This window comes from Ambystoma mexicanum, chromosome 1q, assembly GCF_040938575.1.
Source record: "Ambystoma mexicanum isolate Mex_15411 chromosome 1q, UKY_AmexF1_1, whole genome shotgun sequence".
Lineage (NCBI taxonomy): Eukaryota > Metazoa > Chordata > Amphibia > Caudata > Ambystomatidae > Ambystoma > Ambystoma mexicanum.
The window spans coordinates 1,273,334,121-1,273,351,939 of record NC_090922.1 but is presented as its reverse complement, the minus strand read 5'-3'; the positions used below and the strand labels follow the sequence as shown (position 1 = coordinate 1,273,351,939).

The 17,819-nt window shown below is 44.8% G+C and overlaps 1 protein-coding gene across 15 annotated transcripts in view; it reads right to left on the bottom strand.

The window, feature by feature from the left end:
* Window positions 1-17,819, bottom strand: part of DAB1 (DAB adaptor protein 1) — a 4,845,894-nt gene that overhangs the window by 3,380,743 nt on the left and 1,447,332 nt on the right. The gene's annotated exons all lie outside the window — the stretch shown is intronic.

Here is a 17,819-nt window from a genome sequence, read left to right as displayed (position 1 = left end):
GGCTTTCAACTTCAAAAATAATATTAACGGCTAGGATTACTTTGGAAATCTAGCCCAAAACCATGGTCTTATTTTTCTAAGCTGATATGAAAGACCACCCTGTCATTGATTTATGAATATGTGGTCAACGTGTGTTTTCAAAAAGCAGTTGGCTACAGAGGTTTAGCAAACCTATAACTTGGAAAGCATTAAGTTTGAGAAACAACGTGAAACTTTTCCATGAGCCTTTAGTTAATCGAAAATGGATGAATTCTGCTGACAAAGTTCAAGCCACACACACAGGGGATTCAGCTAGTGTGCAGCATTTTAAAATTGTGCAACATGACAGGAAATTAGAAATACATCATCAGATTTAATTTCAGAACATTTTCTATCACTGAACAACTTAATGCAGTTCTGATTTCAATAGCAGAACACAAGTCCAATACATGCAATATTAAAATATATATATATTGTTATTTTAGCAACTATATCATGCATGAAAAAGCAAATACATACATTATATCTTCACATTCAGATTATTGTTACATACCTGAATTTGTAATGTTCACCAATATCACAGGTCTATTAAGAGAATTATTTGAAAAATAGATATTCCACTTCATTTTTCGTTTTTACTCATGAAGGGAGGGTGGGTATTTCATAGCTGACAGAGCCTCTTTTGACACTTAAAATTCAAATGGCCCCAAGAAGCAAGGAGGGCCATGGTCGGTGCGAGAAAAAGAAGGGAACCTATCACAAGTCTGCCGAATCCAAATTCCTGTGCCAAACAATTCAAGCGAAAATACATAGGAAGAAGGGAGAGTTTTTGGACAATCGGAGAAGCAAGGGTGTCTGGCCAATATGAGAGAAGCAAATTGGATACCAACTAGAAATAACTGATGATGAAGTTTCATTAAACGGTCCTTTTGCCAATTGGACTCAATGTGAGGCCTCTTTCTCAAAGTAGGATCAGATTACTTGAGATTTATTTTGCAGCAGGGCCAAAGACTTGAGGGACACCTTATCTGACAGAGCTTCTTGAGGCCAATCGGTGTCCCTACATGTCTTGGTCCTTTGAAAGACAGAAACAAATTAGCACCTAAGTGTTAAGTTTATTATTATTAGTTTTTAGAAAATCATTAAATACCAGAGATAATTTAAAAATACATTGGTGAGATCTGTTTAAACAGTATATGACCGAAAAAGGGAATATGGGGCAAGGTGTATGTGTTTTGTTGTTTACCTTTAAAATTGAACTACAATGTAGCAGCATCATATGAGGTATGTTTACTGTACTCTGGGGTCACTAGAAGAATTTAACATCGCAAATATAATGTGGAGTAAAGAGTCCTCTGATTGGTCTCTGACATAAAAAGAGAAGGTAATTGAAATCTATTCTTTAGGGTACACATTGAACTGTGCTGTTCTGAGGGTAAACCTGGTACCCTAAAAATACTAGGGCCCTCATTACGACCCTGGCGGAAAGTAACTGACCCGACCGCCATAGCGTAAATAGCGTTTCCGCCATTGCACGATGGAGTAAAGTGCGGCCAATTATGACCCATCGGGCACGAGCATTACGCCATGGCGGAAGTGCAAAGTCCGCGATGGCGGAAATGTCCCCAAAACGCCCCTCTCCGCCGTTGTACGGCGCCCTTGGTGCAATTCCGCCACCCATCATAGCGGTCACCGTGATGAGCGCCAATCGCAAAATACGGTGACCGTAAATATACGGAAACGGAAGTAAAAACATGGGGCCGGAACGGGAAACAGCACGCCGTACACCTATAAAATCAGAATCCCAACACAACCATTAAAAAACCGACCCTGAGACACATCCCAACCCGACAGCCACCCTAGTTATAACAAACAAAATGGGAAAAGTAGCAAAAAAAGCGTGCGACCGCAAGCGGCAGGTCCACTTCTCCCATGAGGAACTCACCGTGCTCACAGAGACCCTCCAGGAGAATGCTGCCGTCGTCTTCTCGACGCAAATGACCAGGACGGCACTTGCGAACAAGAAGGCCATATGGGCCCTGGTGGCACAGCGGGTAAGTGCGGTGGGGACCGCACCCCGCAACCCACAGCAATGCAGAAAGCGATGGGACGACTTGCGGATACGCGTACGGAGCATACTATCAGCCAACCGTAACATTGCCACAGCTACCGGGGGAGGATCGGAATCACCCATCAAGTTGACCCCCTGGGAAGAAATCTGTGCCTCCACCATTGGAATGGAGAGCGTAGAGGGAGTCGGAGGGATGGAGAAAGGAGTGCAGACATCCGAAGAATCAGGTAGGTGGGCCAAATAAAACAATGCTAAATCCACAATGTCCAATCATGTGAAGTACCATGTGGCCACATAGTGCAACAGAAACACATGTCCAGGAGAACGGCCACATACATTGGCCTGATAGCGCACTTTAAAAGTCACATTAAATACATAAATAATTAAAAATCCTAAAAACACCCTCTACACGTGCAGCATGCACACCCTAACTGCAGGCTGCAAAACAACTGCATCCTCAATCCACACAGAAATGAAACCACCTCCAAGGCCCTGACCCAAATCACCCTCAGGTACCACCCCAATGCATGTGATACATTGCCATTCCAATTTCCACAGACCCATTAATAACGCTCGCCCTCCTTTACTCCACCACAGGGTCCGAGTCAAACGACGAGCTGCAGGACACCCCTACCAGCACACCTGCAAAGAGGGCCAAGACCAACGGCCAAAGACCCTCCACCTCAGCTGCACGGATCAAGACACGGCAGCAGCCCAAATCAAGTGGCAGCACACAGGAGGGGACTTCAACAGGCACCCCAGCAGCCAGCATGCCCACAACAGCAGCACCACAGGTCCCCCCAATGGATGCCACAGAAGGCACTGCTTCTGATGGCAGCAGCACCATAGGTGACACTGCATTAATGCCAGCATGCTCCGACACAGACAACGGTGCTGTCGATGTAGGACCCATCCATGACCTGTCTCAATCCCCCTGTTTGTTTCATCCCCTACACCATGAGGATACCACGCAGGGGCACCCACAAGACGACGACTGGCCATCCCCCACAAGCCCTGTGGCAAGGCAACAGGAGTTGATCAGCCCCTCTGTGACCCCACCGCAAATGGCCATGGCCCAGCAGAGGCAACAGTCCCTCGAACAGGTGATCGTGCAACAGCAGCAACTGGCCACGCTCCTCAAGGAGCATGCTGATGAATGTGGGGCTTCTAAGGCAGCCATAGAAACATCTACTGAGACACTTAGGGCACAAATGGAGCGAAGTACAGAGACACTAAGGGTACAAATGGAGAGAAGCACCGAGAGCCTGAGGGGGGAACTGCATGCGACGTCCAAAGACGTATGTGGTGAACTTGCCGCTGTGCGCCGTGTGCTCACTGAGCTCTCACAAACTCTTAGGGACATGCATGGACGTGAGCAGGCAGAGACATCATCCGTTGCAAGTTCCGTCCAGGGCAGCCCCCAACGTAGATCTGGGAGGAACCTGCGCTCCACAGGCAGGGGTGCCCCTGATACCCGGAGAGGGGGTTTTCAATAGCGTCTGCCCACTGACAATGAGCATCTTTGGACACTGGTGTTCGGGGGGGGAGGTAGGAGGGTGGAGGGGGGGTGTTGGGCTTTCTTGGGTGGCGGGTCGATGGGGTGTGTAACATAATTTCACATATGCTATGAACATTACATAATCATCCAATGAGATGTGTGGACATTGTTCCTTGTGTATGAGTCCTTTATAGGCGTACAGTCCACATTGTGCATGTTCCCGACACACACAGTGCCACAAGGGCCGTGTCCATGCATCAGCCAACAGGCGTGAGTGCTAGAAGCATGAATCTATGATACTCTGACGAATTTCACGGGCCTCCTGTGCCTCGCGGACTCCCTGAGGTGCTGCCACATCCCCAGCCTCATCATGACCATCTTCAGGTGCTTGCAGTTCTGCGTCAGGGGGCATGGGCACATTTCTACGTACGCACATGTTGTGTAGCATGACACATGCCATGACTATCTTTGCAACCTTCTCATGGCGGTACAGGAGTGCCCCGCCAGACCTGCTGAGGCAGCGGAAACGAGCCTTCAGTAGGCCGAATGCCTGTTCTATGACTACACGGGTACGTGAGTGGGCATGGTTGTAGTCCTCCTCATGCTGGTCCTGTGGGTTCCGGAGTGGTGTAAGGAGCCATCTCTTCAGTGGATACCCGGCATCACCTGTATGTGGACAAGATAGGATGTTTGTGGGATGACATTGCTACGTACGCACCCCCCCCTTCCTGCCAGGTCATTGCCGCATCACATACCCCACATTATCATGCATGGATTGAGACTCACCGAGTAGCCAGGATCTGTTCCCTGCGTGTCGCTCCATGTAGCGTGGTATTGTAGAGTTCCTCAAGACCATAGAATCATGGGTTGATCCAGGAAATCGGGCACAACAATGTTTAAAGATCCTGTTGGAGTCACACACCATTTGTACATTAAGAGAATGATATTGTTTCCGGTTGCGGTACTGGACCTCCATGGCATGTGGGACAACCAATTCCACATGGGTGCAGTCGATGGCACCAATGCAACCCGGTAAGCCGGCAAGTGCATGGAATCCCACTTTTGTGTTTGTAATCTCCAGCTCCGAGCGTGGTAATGAGATGTAGTCGTCTGCGTGCTTCAGGAGGGCATCGAGCACTTGCAATAGTGTCCGTGAGAACAGTGGCTGTGAAATGCCATGCAACTGTCCGACTGTGTGCTGGTAGGTGCCTGTGGCCAGGAAGTGGAGTACAGACACCACCTTCAGTAGGGGTGGGATGGCGGTTGGGCTATCTATCATGCTGACAAGGTCAGCGTGTGTCATGTCCACAATGGAGATTATGGTGTCCTGGTCCAAACGGTAGAGGGTGTGGATCTGCTCAGCAGTGAGGCGTGGGATTGCGGGCTGCCTGCGTGGTGGTAGTGGCTGTGCTGGTGGGCCTTGCTGGCCCTGCCTTGCCCTCCTCCTCCTCCTGCGTCTCCTCTGTGCGGCCGGTTGTTGTAGTAGTTGGTGTTCGCCTTCTTCTTGAAGTTGGAGTACTTGCAGTGCTATCAGGTCCCCCAGGGCCAACATCGCTAGTCCTGCCGGTAGCATTTTGGAGTGGGTGTGGTTGTGGGAGGGGGTTGGGTGTGCAATTTATGTGTTTTCAGGCTGTATAGCCTCCACCTGTGGTGATTCATTCCACCTGTGCCAGCTGCAATCCCCTTTGGGTGAGCACTGTACCGAGGTTCACCGACGGGCGGGGCGTCCCATTTGTGAGTGAAGCCAGTTGCCATTTTCACACACTGCCGCACTACATGGATGAATTTGTGATTTCAAGCGGTCACAGATGCCTTTTCGACGTGATGTTGCAAATGAGGAATTCGAAGGACAGCGCTTTCGGTTTTCAGCTAGCGGCGAGGAGACGCCCACAGGTCTGACTGCAAATACAACGTTCTATTGTTTAATGTCCTTGGGACAGGGGCCATGGCGAGAATGCAATGATTGATATGAATAGTATGGGATGCGCAATAGCGTAGTGGACGAATAGGCAGGACGTTCCCAAATACATGTTACTTCACAACACTATTATTCCGGCCTGGGGCACAGTGGATTTTGCAGACTGCATTACGCACAAACTCAATGGAGATTTCAAATGTTATGTGAGTAAATAATCATGCATTTTTATACCGGGATGAGGGAATGATGTATGGATGCATGGACAGATGATTTAATTGAGAGTTTGCCATGTACATGGCTTATTGGAATCTATCCCCTTCCCCTGCGCTATGTGATGCAGAGCTGCCATAGTGGGACCATCGTCTATCTGCCCTTGTTGAACCCTCCCTGTCTCGACGCGCCTTCCAACACTTGTGTCTATGCACGTTACTAATCCCATCTAATGGATTCTGTTTTAACAGACGCATGCACACGAACACTCGTTTGTAATAGTGTTTTCACCTCGATTTATATTGTTATGATTGGCAAGTGAATCATGGGTGGAAATAATCCTTTTGAGTGGGCTAGCATGCATATGGCTGTAGATTTAGTGTGATCATTGAAGTGAGTAATACTAATGAAGTTCTGATGGCCATACTATTCTTTTTCATTTCATTTGGGTGACAGGTATCTCCTCCCCTTTTGCCGCTGCCATCTGTATGCCACTCCTGCAGATGGCTTTTACTCCCGACACCTGCTGCTTCGAGTTCATCAGTGGAGCACCATTACGATCTTATGGGACGATCGCCAATGGGCCACATGCCCTTACGCAGTACTAGTGGCTAAGAGCAACATATCAACCTTTCAGCTGGACTAGTGCCTACCTAATGGGACGGGCCTGCGGTTCTAGGCGCTTCCATGTTGCCTTTTTGAACGTGAATGTAGCCCCTGTGTACCATGAAGGAACAGGGTGTCACACAAGGAGTAGCTGGTCATTTATTGCGGATGCAGCCCACAGTAATGTAGATATTTCGGGGTTTATGACCTAATAGCTGTATGGGCTTGGTGAATTTGATGTGCATTAAAATTTTAGTCTGATGTTAACCGTGTAGCGTTATTCTTTGGAAGTAATGTAGCATATTCCTATTTGTGGAGCGATGTATTGTGAGTAGATCTGCATTGGGTTCCGGCTTCTGAGTATAGTTGCGTGGTACTGTACTGGCCGCGTTTGCCTACGAAGCCCAGTAAGGTCAGGGATAGGGGCTGCCATCATGACTGTTTTAATGATGTCATGCTTAGGGGCGGGGGATTAGCTTTTGTGTAACTGATGCCGGTCAGCCAGGTGGATTGGTGGAATGATGTGATTATCAGGAAATGGCTGGTCACAGGTGCCTGTGTTTGCGTGCGTTTCTTGGAGGGAGACTGAGGTCATGTCCATTGGAATAGCTTCTGTATTCGTGCCATCTGTGCCCTGCAGCTCCCATTGGCCCCTCTTGAGATGAGCCTGGCTGCTCAGTCACTCTGCCAACTTGTGTGGTACATGCTTATGCTGATGGTTGGTTTGTTTACTGGCATGTGTACAGGGCTGGTGCAGTCTCCCTCAGGATACTGCTTTGAATGTTGCCTTGCACTGGTGTCAGGCGATGGGGGCCTGTTGTTGTTTTGTCTCATCTTTCAGTTCATTTTGCTGTACTTGAACCTTCGCATGCCTGTGCTGCATCAGTACGGCAATGGTGACATGCCAAATATGGATGGCCACTCACAAGGCACTTGGAGCCCCTACATTCATTTGTTCGTTGGCATGCGTGGGTGACTTGTGCATTTCACTGGTTGCATTGTGTGACTTCATTGCACCTACGAGGAGTTGTGCAATGTGGCCAGGGTGTGGTGTACAGACACTCAGTAGGGCCATTTACGGTTGGTTCACGATGCCGTATTTCTCGCCATGGCGGAATGGTACTTTCCGCCATGCTTGATGGCGTTATGTAAATGTCCGCTAGGGTCAGAATTCGCGTACCGTTGCGCCATGGTGGTAATTACGGTTTTGCATGGCGCGCGTGCACGTACTTGGTGCAGTTAGCGTTGCCGTTCACTACGGTGTCGCTAATGGCATCGTACTTTACGGTGACGGGTCATAGTCGCAACGAGCGGTATTCGATGGCGGTATTGCATTTCCACCATCGTTTTTCGATTTCCGCCAGGGTCGTAATGAGGGCCTAGGTGATGTAGGCCCCACTTTTCCAGTACTCCAAGAATAACAGAACTTTAGGAAATGTGTGCCTTTACAATTATATGCAACAAATCCAACATCATAGAAGATAGAGACAAATAGTCTCTACGACCAAGATAAAAAACACTACTTTCTCATAGATAGTGCACACAATTTTAGATTTAAGCCAGCTAAGTAATGAATAATATTGGAAATGTAACTGTAGATCACGGTTTTGTTTTCATTTTGTTCATTTATTTATTTATTTATTATATTTATGTAACGCCCAGACCCAATCGTATCACAGCGTTGGTACTGTGAATTGGCAGAAAGGAAAGTGGAAGTCACAAATATTCTTTCATATTTGCTGAAAAGCCAAGTTTTTACCAATATTTGAAGGTTGTGTAGGACTATTCCTTTCAAATAGATGGCAGCAAGTAGCTCCAGAGGATAAGCACTGTGAGACAAAAGTGAATGCCACCTGCTCTATTCTTTCTGCTGTGAGGAATGATTAGTGCAGTGCTGCAAGTAAATCTTAATGAGCGCACATACTGTTTTGTGTTAATAATCTTGCTGAGGTATTTGGGGGCTTCTTTGTGGATGCAGCAGAGAGTCAGTGTTTTAAAATCAATACAGACTTTAATGGGTAGCCAGCGGACCTCTTGTCTTGTTGCACAGACGTGGTCTGATCTGCACAAGCCAGAGTAGCGTGTATGGCTTTGTTCTGTAGTAGTGGGAGCTTAGCCAGGATAGTTGCAGTGGTACCCATAAGTAGCAAATTGCAATAGTCCAATTTACTAATAACGAAAGCTCTTGTGAGCGTAAAACAATTGCTACCGACAGAAATTGTCAGCTTGGGATATGAATTTGGAGGTGTGGGCCGTGGCTGATGCTAGCATATTGATATGTTTGGTCATGGATAACTTTGCTTTAAGATGTACCCCTAAGGTTTTAACATGCTTTAGAAAATGTATGTCAGAGTCATTAATGCAGAAAGTGGAGAATGCCATGTCAAGTTTTTTTTATTCAGAAAGCAGAGCATACAATGAGCAATTCTGGTTTCTCAGCATTGAGACAAACATTGTTGGAAGCCATCCAATTCTAAATAATATTGTATTTTCAGTTTATGGTAACAGAGTCCAGGGAGTAATTGCCTGAAATGGAAATAAGGATGTGTATGTCATCTACAAAGTTCTTGTAGATGATCCCAAGGGTGTCCAGCAGATCTAAGAGTTGTTTGGTGCAGGTGTTATAAAGTGTGGGTGAGAGGCAGAGGCCTTGGTGGATGCCAAGGGATACCAGAATGGGGTCAGCTGCCACTTGGCAGAGGAAGGATTTAATCCTAGTTGTGGCCTCAAGCGAGGAGTGGAAGTGGGAGATGAGGTGCTGACAGAGGATGTCATTATACACAAGGTGAAATGCTGCAGAGAGATCCAAGAGGAGAAGAATGGCTAGATTCCCTGCAAATGTCTATCTATTTGAATTTGTAGGTCAAGCAATGCTGTTTTAGTGCTATATATTTGGCAGAAGGCTGGTTGTCTGGCCCCTATAAAGTGGTGCTGTTCTAGATACTGTTGTACTTGGGAGTAGTCTAGCTGGTCTAGAATTTTGAGTAGAAAGGAGACGGTAGTGATGGGGCGATAGTTGGTGCGAATAGTTGAATGAGTGATGGTTTCTTGAGGAGTTGGTTAACTGCTGGTGGGGACCTCACTGGTTGTGAAGGAGGTGTTCACAAAATTGAAAATTGGTGATAATGGGGGTCAAGTGGGTGCCTAGAACTTGACTATGTGAGCTGGGACGGTGTCTCCCTTGCAATTAGAGGGTTTCAACACTAGTGAGGTTTCTAGAATCTTCTACTTTGTAACTTTAGCAAAAGTGAATGGATGGGTTCAGGGCGTTTGTCTACAAGTGGGCATTCTTGTAAAGACATGGCTCTTTGGAGTTAGATCCAGCTTTGGAGATTCTGGCATCATATGAGCTAGCTTTGTGTATGAGAACTGCTTCATCCTGGGAATTAGCTGCTTTGGAGAGTGATTCATGGTTATGCGGGGTGGGATGTATTCTGCAGAGATGCTTCAGGGCTTTTTTGTTCCTACGTAAGGTGACCAGTTCCTCAAAGAACCAGGTATTAGTAGGTTTGTGTTATTTAGGTATTTTTGTGTTAACCGGAGCGTGATGATCCATAGTAAAGAGGAGATTCTGGTGGTAGCAGTTTGCTAAATGTTGGGGGCTTGTGGTATTATGAGCAGAGTGTGTGGTGAGCAAGGTGGTGAGAGTAGGCTTGAGGACTTTGTGTGTCAACTTGCAGGTGTTTCGGACTAGTACAGGCCTTAAGGGAGGGTTTGCTGTAGTAACAGGTTTGGCAAGAGAGAGAACACTTGACGAGAGAGTGGACAGACCAAGGTACCAGAGTGATTGTGGGGGTGTTAGCAGAAATAATCCAATCCAATGTGCACCCTTTGGCGTGGGTGGGGGAGGAGATGAGTTGGGAGATGTTCATGACTTCTAGTGCTTGCCTGAGAGAGATGGCTTTAAGGTCAGCAGGGCCATTGAATCCAAGTTTGAAATCCCCCATAAGGATGAATATGTTTGATAAGTGGGGTGATTAGGAGAGGAATATTTAGGTCCGGTTTGCTAGCAGTGTTAGGCTCGCAGTACAAGAGAAGCAGGTTGAAGGTGGACTGAAGGTCAGTAGTGAGTTTGAACAATAATATTTCATAGCCCAAGATGGGCAGAATGTGGATGTGTCTGATTTGGAGGGATGATTTTGCAATGAGAGCGATACCACCCCCTGGGGTGTTAGTGTGAGCCACTGTAAAGATGGTGTACTTGGGGAGGATGGAAAGGGAGAGCATCTGGCCTGAGACACAATGGAGCCAGGATTGTGGAGGGTGTGTTCAAGTAAGGTACCGTGGGCCTCAATGGCGTGAGCTTCAGAGAGTTTGTATTTATTAAAGCGCAGTTAAGTGCCGACACCTAGTTAGCTGGTGACTGAAGTACAATGGGAATAGGTGTGTGGATGTCCTCACTGCTGTGAAACAGTAAGGTGTGAGGTATGGGATGGGGCGGCAGTGCGGGAGCTGAGTCTAGTGTGTCTGGGCTCACCTAGTTTAGGGAGAGCGGGAGAATGTACAGAGAGGTAGGTAGTTGAGCCTTTCTGTCTAGGGGCTTGTGAAGTCTGGGGGTACACTTGCATGGGAAGGAGAGGCTAGACGTATTGGCTGACTATAAGTGTGGAGCAATGTGCTTCAAGGTGTGTTTGCCTGACTGGTGATCCTGAGAGAAGATAGGCAAGGTGGGTGTTACACTGGAGGCTACAGTAGTCAGGAAGTGATTGGCTGAGCCATCAGCTGAATATTGTTTAAGGTAGCCTAGGTGTCTACTAAAGCCAGGCCTCACTAAAGAAACAATATACATGTTTTACTTCCCTACTTTCATGAATTTCCATAAAGAGCATACATAATATATAGTCAGCATGGAAAGGCAAATAACTGAGTTAAGGGAAAGGTATAGATGTGGAGAGGAAGGAGCAAAAGAAAAGGGAGGCTTATGGTGTGGAGCTTCTGATTATGGAAGAAGGAAACAATACAACATATAAATGTCAGGGAGTTTCATAGAACCTTGATAGAAACCTCATTAAAAGGAGTAAAACATAAAGGCCCTCATAACAACACCGGCGCTAATCCATGGCGCTATTAGCCCCATGGTTGGTGCCGGTGTTGTAATGGGTCCGCCATGGTTCAATGGGGAATTACCACCCCATTCCGAGGTTGGCGGGGCGGTAATTCCCCATTGAACCATGCCCCTTCCCCATTCCGGTTTTCGCCCCATAATGCTCTATGGGAATGGGGAGGCGCTAAGTACGGTACCGCAAATTGCGGTACTGTACTTAGCACCAAGGTCCCTTTGCGGTCCCTACTTTAACGGCTGGTGTAGACCAGCCATTAAGGTCGGGTCCCGCAAAGGGACCTCGTAATAAGGAGCTAATGGGTTAACAGCGCCGCAGCCTTTTACGGCACCGTTAACCCCATTAGCGCCAGGGTCGTAATGAGGCCCAAAGAATACAACATTTGTTGTGCCGCCCATGCTCTAAATTGTGTGTTCTTTTTCAAGAGCAGGCAGGCTTTGCACTCAAACGAGGGTGACCAGTAAACATGTTGCACTGCTCCATAGGGCATGGCCTCTGCAGTGGGCATATTTGTGGTCACTGCAGTTTGTTACAGCTTGCCACCCGCTTCATGGCCCTCACAGTCGAATATACTCACTTCAAAGCATTCAGTAATCAGGAAATTCAAGCTTTTACAAATAAGTTAAGGACCGATTACTATTGAGGTGGTCTCCACGTCCCATACATGGATGAAATGCAGCAAGATCATACTTGACCTTTCTCTTTTATAGACAGAAATACGACTTTCCTTACCAAATGAGAACAAATATGAACAAATTATGTCCACCCACTATTCCTTTATTTTTTATTTGTGCATGTTCATTTTGTGCAGATTGGTATGATGTTAATGTTTGTAATGGATCAAAACAGCAAGTGTTTAGTGCTAATTATCCCCTGTGTGCATCAGCATTTCATGTTATCTGTATGTGTCATAAATGCTGTGATGCCTTTCTTCCACTGGCTCCGACAATCATAGTATAATACCTGCTCAGGGTCCTTCCTTTCACATCAAAGATTTGCAAGTCTCATAAATTGACTGAAGTATGTCCCAAAGCAATTCAATGATGCCTATAATTCACACATCACTCTGCACAGATTTGGAGCTAAAAATGTCTTCAAAGTCATTTCAAAGCCATAAATAAAACTTTTGACTGATTGAACTGCAAAACTGTTCAGGTTCTGTTCAGCACACACCACATTCTAGGATGTCTTGTGTTTTGAAGAAATATTTCATTTTAGACAGTACGTGTTCATGTGTGTCGCGGTCAAGGTGAAAATATGATTGGGACAAAACGTTAATAAAATACATCAATGGATTAAGCACTTGTCACAACATAAGTGCGACATCGGAATGGCAGCCATTTAAATTATGGTGGCAAAAACTCAGGTATTCATTTTCTCTTAGGTAATTAAGCAAATTCCACTGGGGCCATTTTCAATTCAAACCCACGTTGCAAGGAGTGACCACTTCTCTTTGCACCCAAGAGCAAACATTCTCTCCTGTGTCATTTTTTAAGGATTTGGAAACGTTAACTGTGAAACATAGGCTAAATCACCTTAACTCTTCACTCCTCAAATGGATTGGTAGAAAAGTGTAAATGCCTTTCAAATTTACTAATTGTTGGAGAAAATGGACTCATATGGAATCAATCTGCTTTGGGCAGGTGATAACTTCAGCAGATTGCAAATGCATCGATTCAATTACCACCAGCAAGAAAATTCACTCCGCCAGTAGGGCATCCACATTTGTCTGGCAGAACAGGAAATGGAGGCACATGGGGTATGTCCATCCCACTGCTCAACTCTGCATGACGAACAATATAGTAGGACCTGTACAAGTAAGAGTACCATGGCAACATTATAAACAGTGAGTTAGCGCTAATGAATAGAACACAGCAAGGATAGCATACATACGCTAACAGGAGCACAATATAGTAAGTGTGGCGTGTCATGTACTTAATGTATCAGTGTAATGTGATTGAGGAGAAACTCCTATATTGATCGGCTACGCAAATGTCGTTTCATTTCTTTTCGTTTCATTTCACTTTAAAGCTCATTATGTGGTATGGATATATTTGGGAAAGTTTGACAATACAACTGAGAATTAGCAGCCATCTAAACTTAGATGAGGTTGGTGATCATGCCTATTGGTTACTGTTAATTTATTGGAATACAAGAAGTGGAAGTTTGTTAACAGACATAGGAATATTGATGAATTAATATATGTGGAACACCATATGGGAGGTATGGAAATTGTCAGTGTAGCGCACAGTGTATACATTAAATGACCATACTATATTAGAACGTGCGTATGAGAGTGATTCCTTGTACTTAATGGGACTTACTGGATTATTTTTAGGTTAGTTAGTGACTGCAGAAGAATAACAATCATCACATGTACTTGAAGATACTGGTTGATATACCTGATTAAGAATGTGCTAAGGTGAGATTTTAAGAAGTCGCCATTTTAAATATTAGGATGTTATCATGTCTCAAGATACTACAATATGTAACTGCTGTTGTGCATGACATACACTCTGGTTTTCTAACTTAATCCGTTTTTGTCGGTTGACGTAATTATTGGTGAGTAGTGGACAATTTGATTCACAATATCCGGGCAACGCCTACTGTCACCCAATATATTGTTTATTTAATTACATTGATGGGAATATTAGACATGAAGTTTGAGAACATTGTGATGAAATATCACTGTTCAAAAACATGACTGTCTATTTTTTTTGTTCATTTTCCTTTTCATTACTGTCCCCTGGCTGTGTAACACATCGCTGATCCACTGTCTGGTCGGCAATACATGTATATACAATTTGAAAGAATATTTTGTTTTCTTGAATGTTGAAACCTATCTTGATTGCATAATATAGGGCCTCATTACAACTCAGGCGTTAAGGGTTAACGCTGTCATTAACCCTTAACGCCTGATTCCAATTTTAACGGCTGCTTTTAGCAGGCGTTAAAATCCATGGCGCTAAACCGCCTTGTTGCTAATTACGGCACCGTAATTTACGGTGCCGTAATTAGCGCCTTCCCCACTCCCATTATGCCCTATGGGGCAAAAATGGGAATGGGGAAGGGTAAATGGGAAATGGGGATTTACCGCCCCACTCACCTTGGAATGGGGCAGTAAATCCGCCATCCACCATGGTGTAAACATAGTTTACACCATGGTGGTAAAGTTGGTGTACTTACCGCCTGGGTCGTAATGACCCCAATTGTCTTATATGTACCAGCCCTGATGAAGACCTGAAGTTGTTAAGGTTGAAACATGTGTTGGCAGATCAAGCACATTATGAAAATATTGAATCTTTGGCCTACTCGAGATCTCCGGCCCAACACAAACAAATTGCTATACAAGAAAACTTTTGCAGATTTTGTAGGGTGTCATCACAGAAAGAAACATTAGAACGTATGATTATTGAATGTGTAGCCCCATGCTCTTTAAGAAATAAGTCATATGAGAAGCACATGCTGACAGTTGCAAATATTCAGCCAAATCTGAGATGGGCTTTCCTTCTTAATGCTGTTAAGATGAGTATTCTTATTGCATCCGTGAATTTCCTCAATGCTCTTCATTTGCATGATGAATGGAAGATTGTAAAGGAGTAATAGTATGGGTTTCACATAGCGAAATTTATAATTGCTTTTCCTCTGTAACCTAGTGTTGTCGTTGGTCTTAAGAATGTCTCCTGAATTGGGGTACAATGGTGAATTGGTTGAGATCTTCCTATTAGAAGACTAATATAACTGAGTTAACATGATTATTTTCTGCAACCTAGTACTGATTGATAATTTAGAAATTGTTCATTTTTTTATGAAAATGACATTGTTGATAATGATGTAGAGTTTTTTTTCCTTCTGTACTTGTTAATTTTACACTAATGTATGTTGTATGTAAAAATTGTATGAAAATTTGAAAAAAAGTTGATTAATTTCAGCTAAAATTTCAATAAAAAAACTAAACTAAAAAAAAAAAGAAAAGAAAATATTGTATTAAATACAGAGCTTGTCAAATTAATGACTCATATTCATTGCTTACACTAGAATTGTGAGTGGTAGGCACATTGGACAGGTCCCTTAAATCCTTTTTAGTTGGTATTTATATAGGGTTGGACAAAAGGGGTGCAATTGAAAGATGAAAATAAATATATAGAGCAGCACCCGGTTAATTCCACTAGAGAGCAGGATGAACTAGAAAGTAAAAACACATAATGGAAAGACTCACCTTCTGTGAAGATATCCATAGGATAGGGCTTCATTGCCAGCAGTAGCAGCAGCACAGACAATAAAGGCAACACCCCCCACCTTGAGCAGGGCCAAGGCTCTTGAAGGCAGTGAGATTTTCTGTTTACTATTTGGTTCCTACCTTCCTATGGAAAACTGAGTTATGTTTTTCGAAAAAGAGATTCTGAAGGAACATATTAGCAAATAATTATTTTTGTAATTGTACAGCATCACAGCTCACTGCTAGGTGTGCCAAATAATAGTACACGTACGACCCCAAAACTATTTGTGTTACTAGTTGTATTACTTTTATTAAACTGGAGGTGCATAACATTGAAAATCTATATCGAATCAGTACCTTACACAGTGTTACAAAATATAATAGAATTTATTCTGCAGATTCATGTATTATAGCTGATGAGTAGTATTTATTAAGCAACATGTAATACAATACATCACAGAAGAACACAAAATAATTAGTAGTAAGCTTAACTACGAGAGGTACCCATATTTTATGTTCTTTAATTAGGGTCGATCTGGGCATTCGTCATAGTTCACACACCTACCATCACATGACAGTCATCTTTGTCTTATACACCTACATATGTTTAACATATGTTTAACATCTGTTGCAGCCCAACTCTCCTCAGGTTGGTTAGATTATAATAGGTCTGCTGCTTCATGACGCAAAATGGAGTCGCCTCTCGAACATGCATAATCCCCTATCTGGAATACTTTGTCTGGCATGAGAATCTGACAAAGGATTTCCTCAGTATGCATTTAGCACAATGACCCAAAATAAAAGCTCGTGCCAGTTAATACCCTGGCAACCAGACCCGGATGAGTGAGAGTAAAATAAGAAGCATTTGAATGACTTTTGGCTGGCCACAAAGCTGAAAGACGATAGGAAAAGAAGCACATTAGCCTGAGTATTGTGTTGTCCAAAGCACTCTGAGTAACTCCACTTTATGAATGTCATAGCATAGGATTACCATTGAGCATAAGCATTGAGAAGATTTATTGCTATCTAATTGCTGGACATTTTTGGAAAGCAATTAATAAAATAGCTAGGATGCAAGCCTTAGTGAGTGAAAAGAAGATCATGCCCTCACCGCAGGCAGGTTTTCAGGCTGTGTGCATCAAAATTCATCATTGTATGGCCGTATATATATATATATATATATATATATATATATATATATATATATATATATATATATATATATATATATATATATATATATATATATATATATATATATATATATATATATATTACATGGCCACGGTAGTGGCCATGTAGTTATGGTTAAGTTGCAGTTTCCATAGGAAGAGCACTTTTTGGGCGGCTTATAACTTCGCTCTCCCTGGACGAATCCTCACCAAACTCTGCAAAAAGAGTATTTGGGTCATTATGAATTCTTTTGCGAAGTTTGGTGAGAATTCGTCCAGGGGGGGCAAAGTTATAGGGGGGGTCCCAAAACTTTTTTTTTTCCCATAGACATAATGGGAAAAAACTTTGGTGTAAATACGTCCAGTAGTTTTTTTAAAAAAATGACAAAAATGTAAGTGAAATAAATTAGTGCTATCTGTGTTCGCTTCGCGGACACACTTCCCTGTTCGCTCCGCGGACAGGACAGTGATTGGGCAAGCAGCTTGCGTGATGTCCGCGGACATCTGACGTGCTCTCTCATTGGATGCAGTGAAAGCGTGCAGTGCGTCTGGCTTCGGAGACGCCCGCCATCTTTGTTCCTCGCATGAGAGGCTTTGTATCCCGCCTGCACAGTAAGTCCCCCACCCCCGCTCATGCCTGTGTCTGTCTCCTGTTCCTCCCATCCCCCCGCTCATGCCCCGTGTGTCCTTCTTGTCATTCCCACTCATGCGCTGTGTCTTCCCTTTTCCTCCAGCCCCCCGCTCACGCCATCGGCACACGGTGGCCAGCGGAGGGCCGAGGAGCGGGATCTGCCGCCTGCACATGAACGCTGTGTGTCTTTCTCCCTCCCGCCCCGCTCATGTCCGTGTGTCTTTCTCCCTCCCGCCCACCCCCCGCTCATGTCCGTGTGTCTTTCTCCCTCCCGCCCACCATCTGCTCATGCCCCGCTCGTGCCCCGCTCGTCTCTCCCACCCGCCCACCCCCCGCTCATGCCCCGTGTGTCTCTCCCACCCCCGCTCATGTCCGTGTGTCTCTCCCCTCCCACCCACCCCCCGCTCATGTCCGTGTGTCTCCCCCCACCCACCCACCCCCGCTCATGTCCGTGT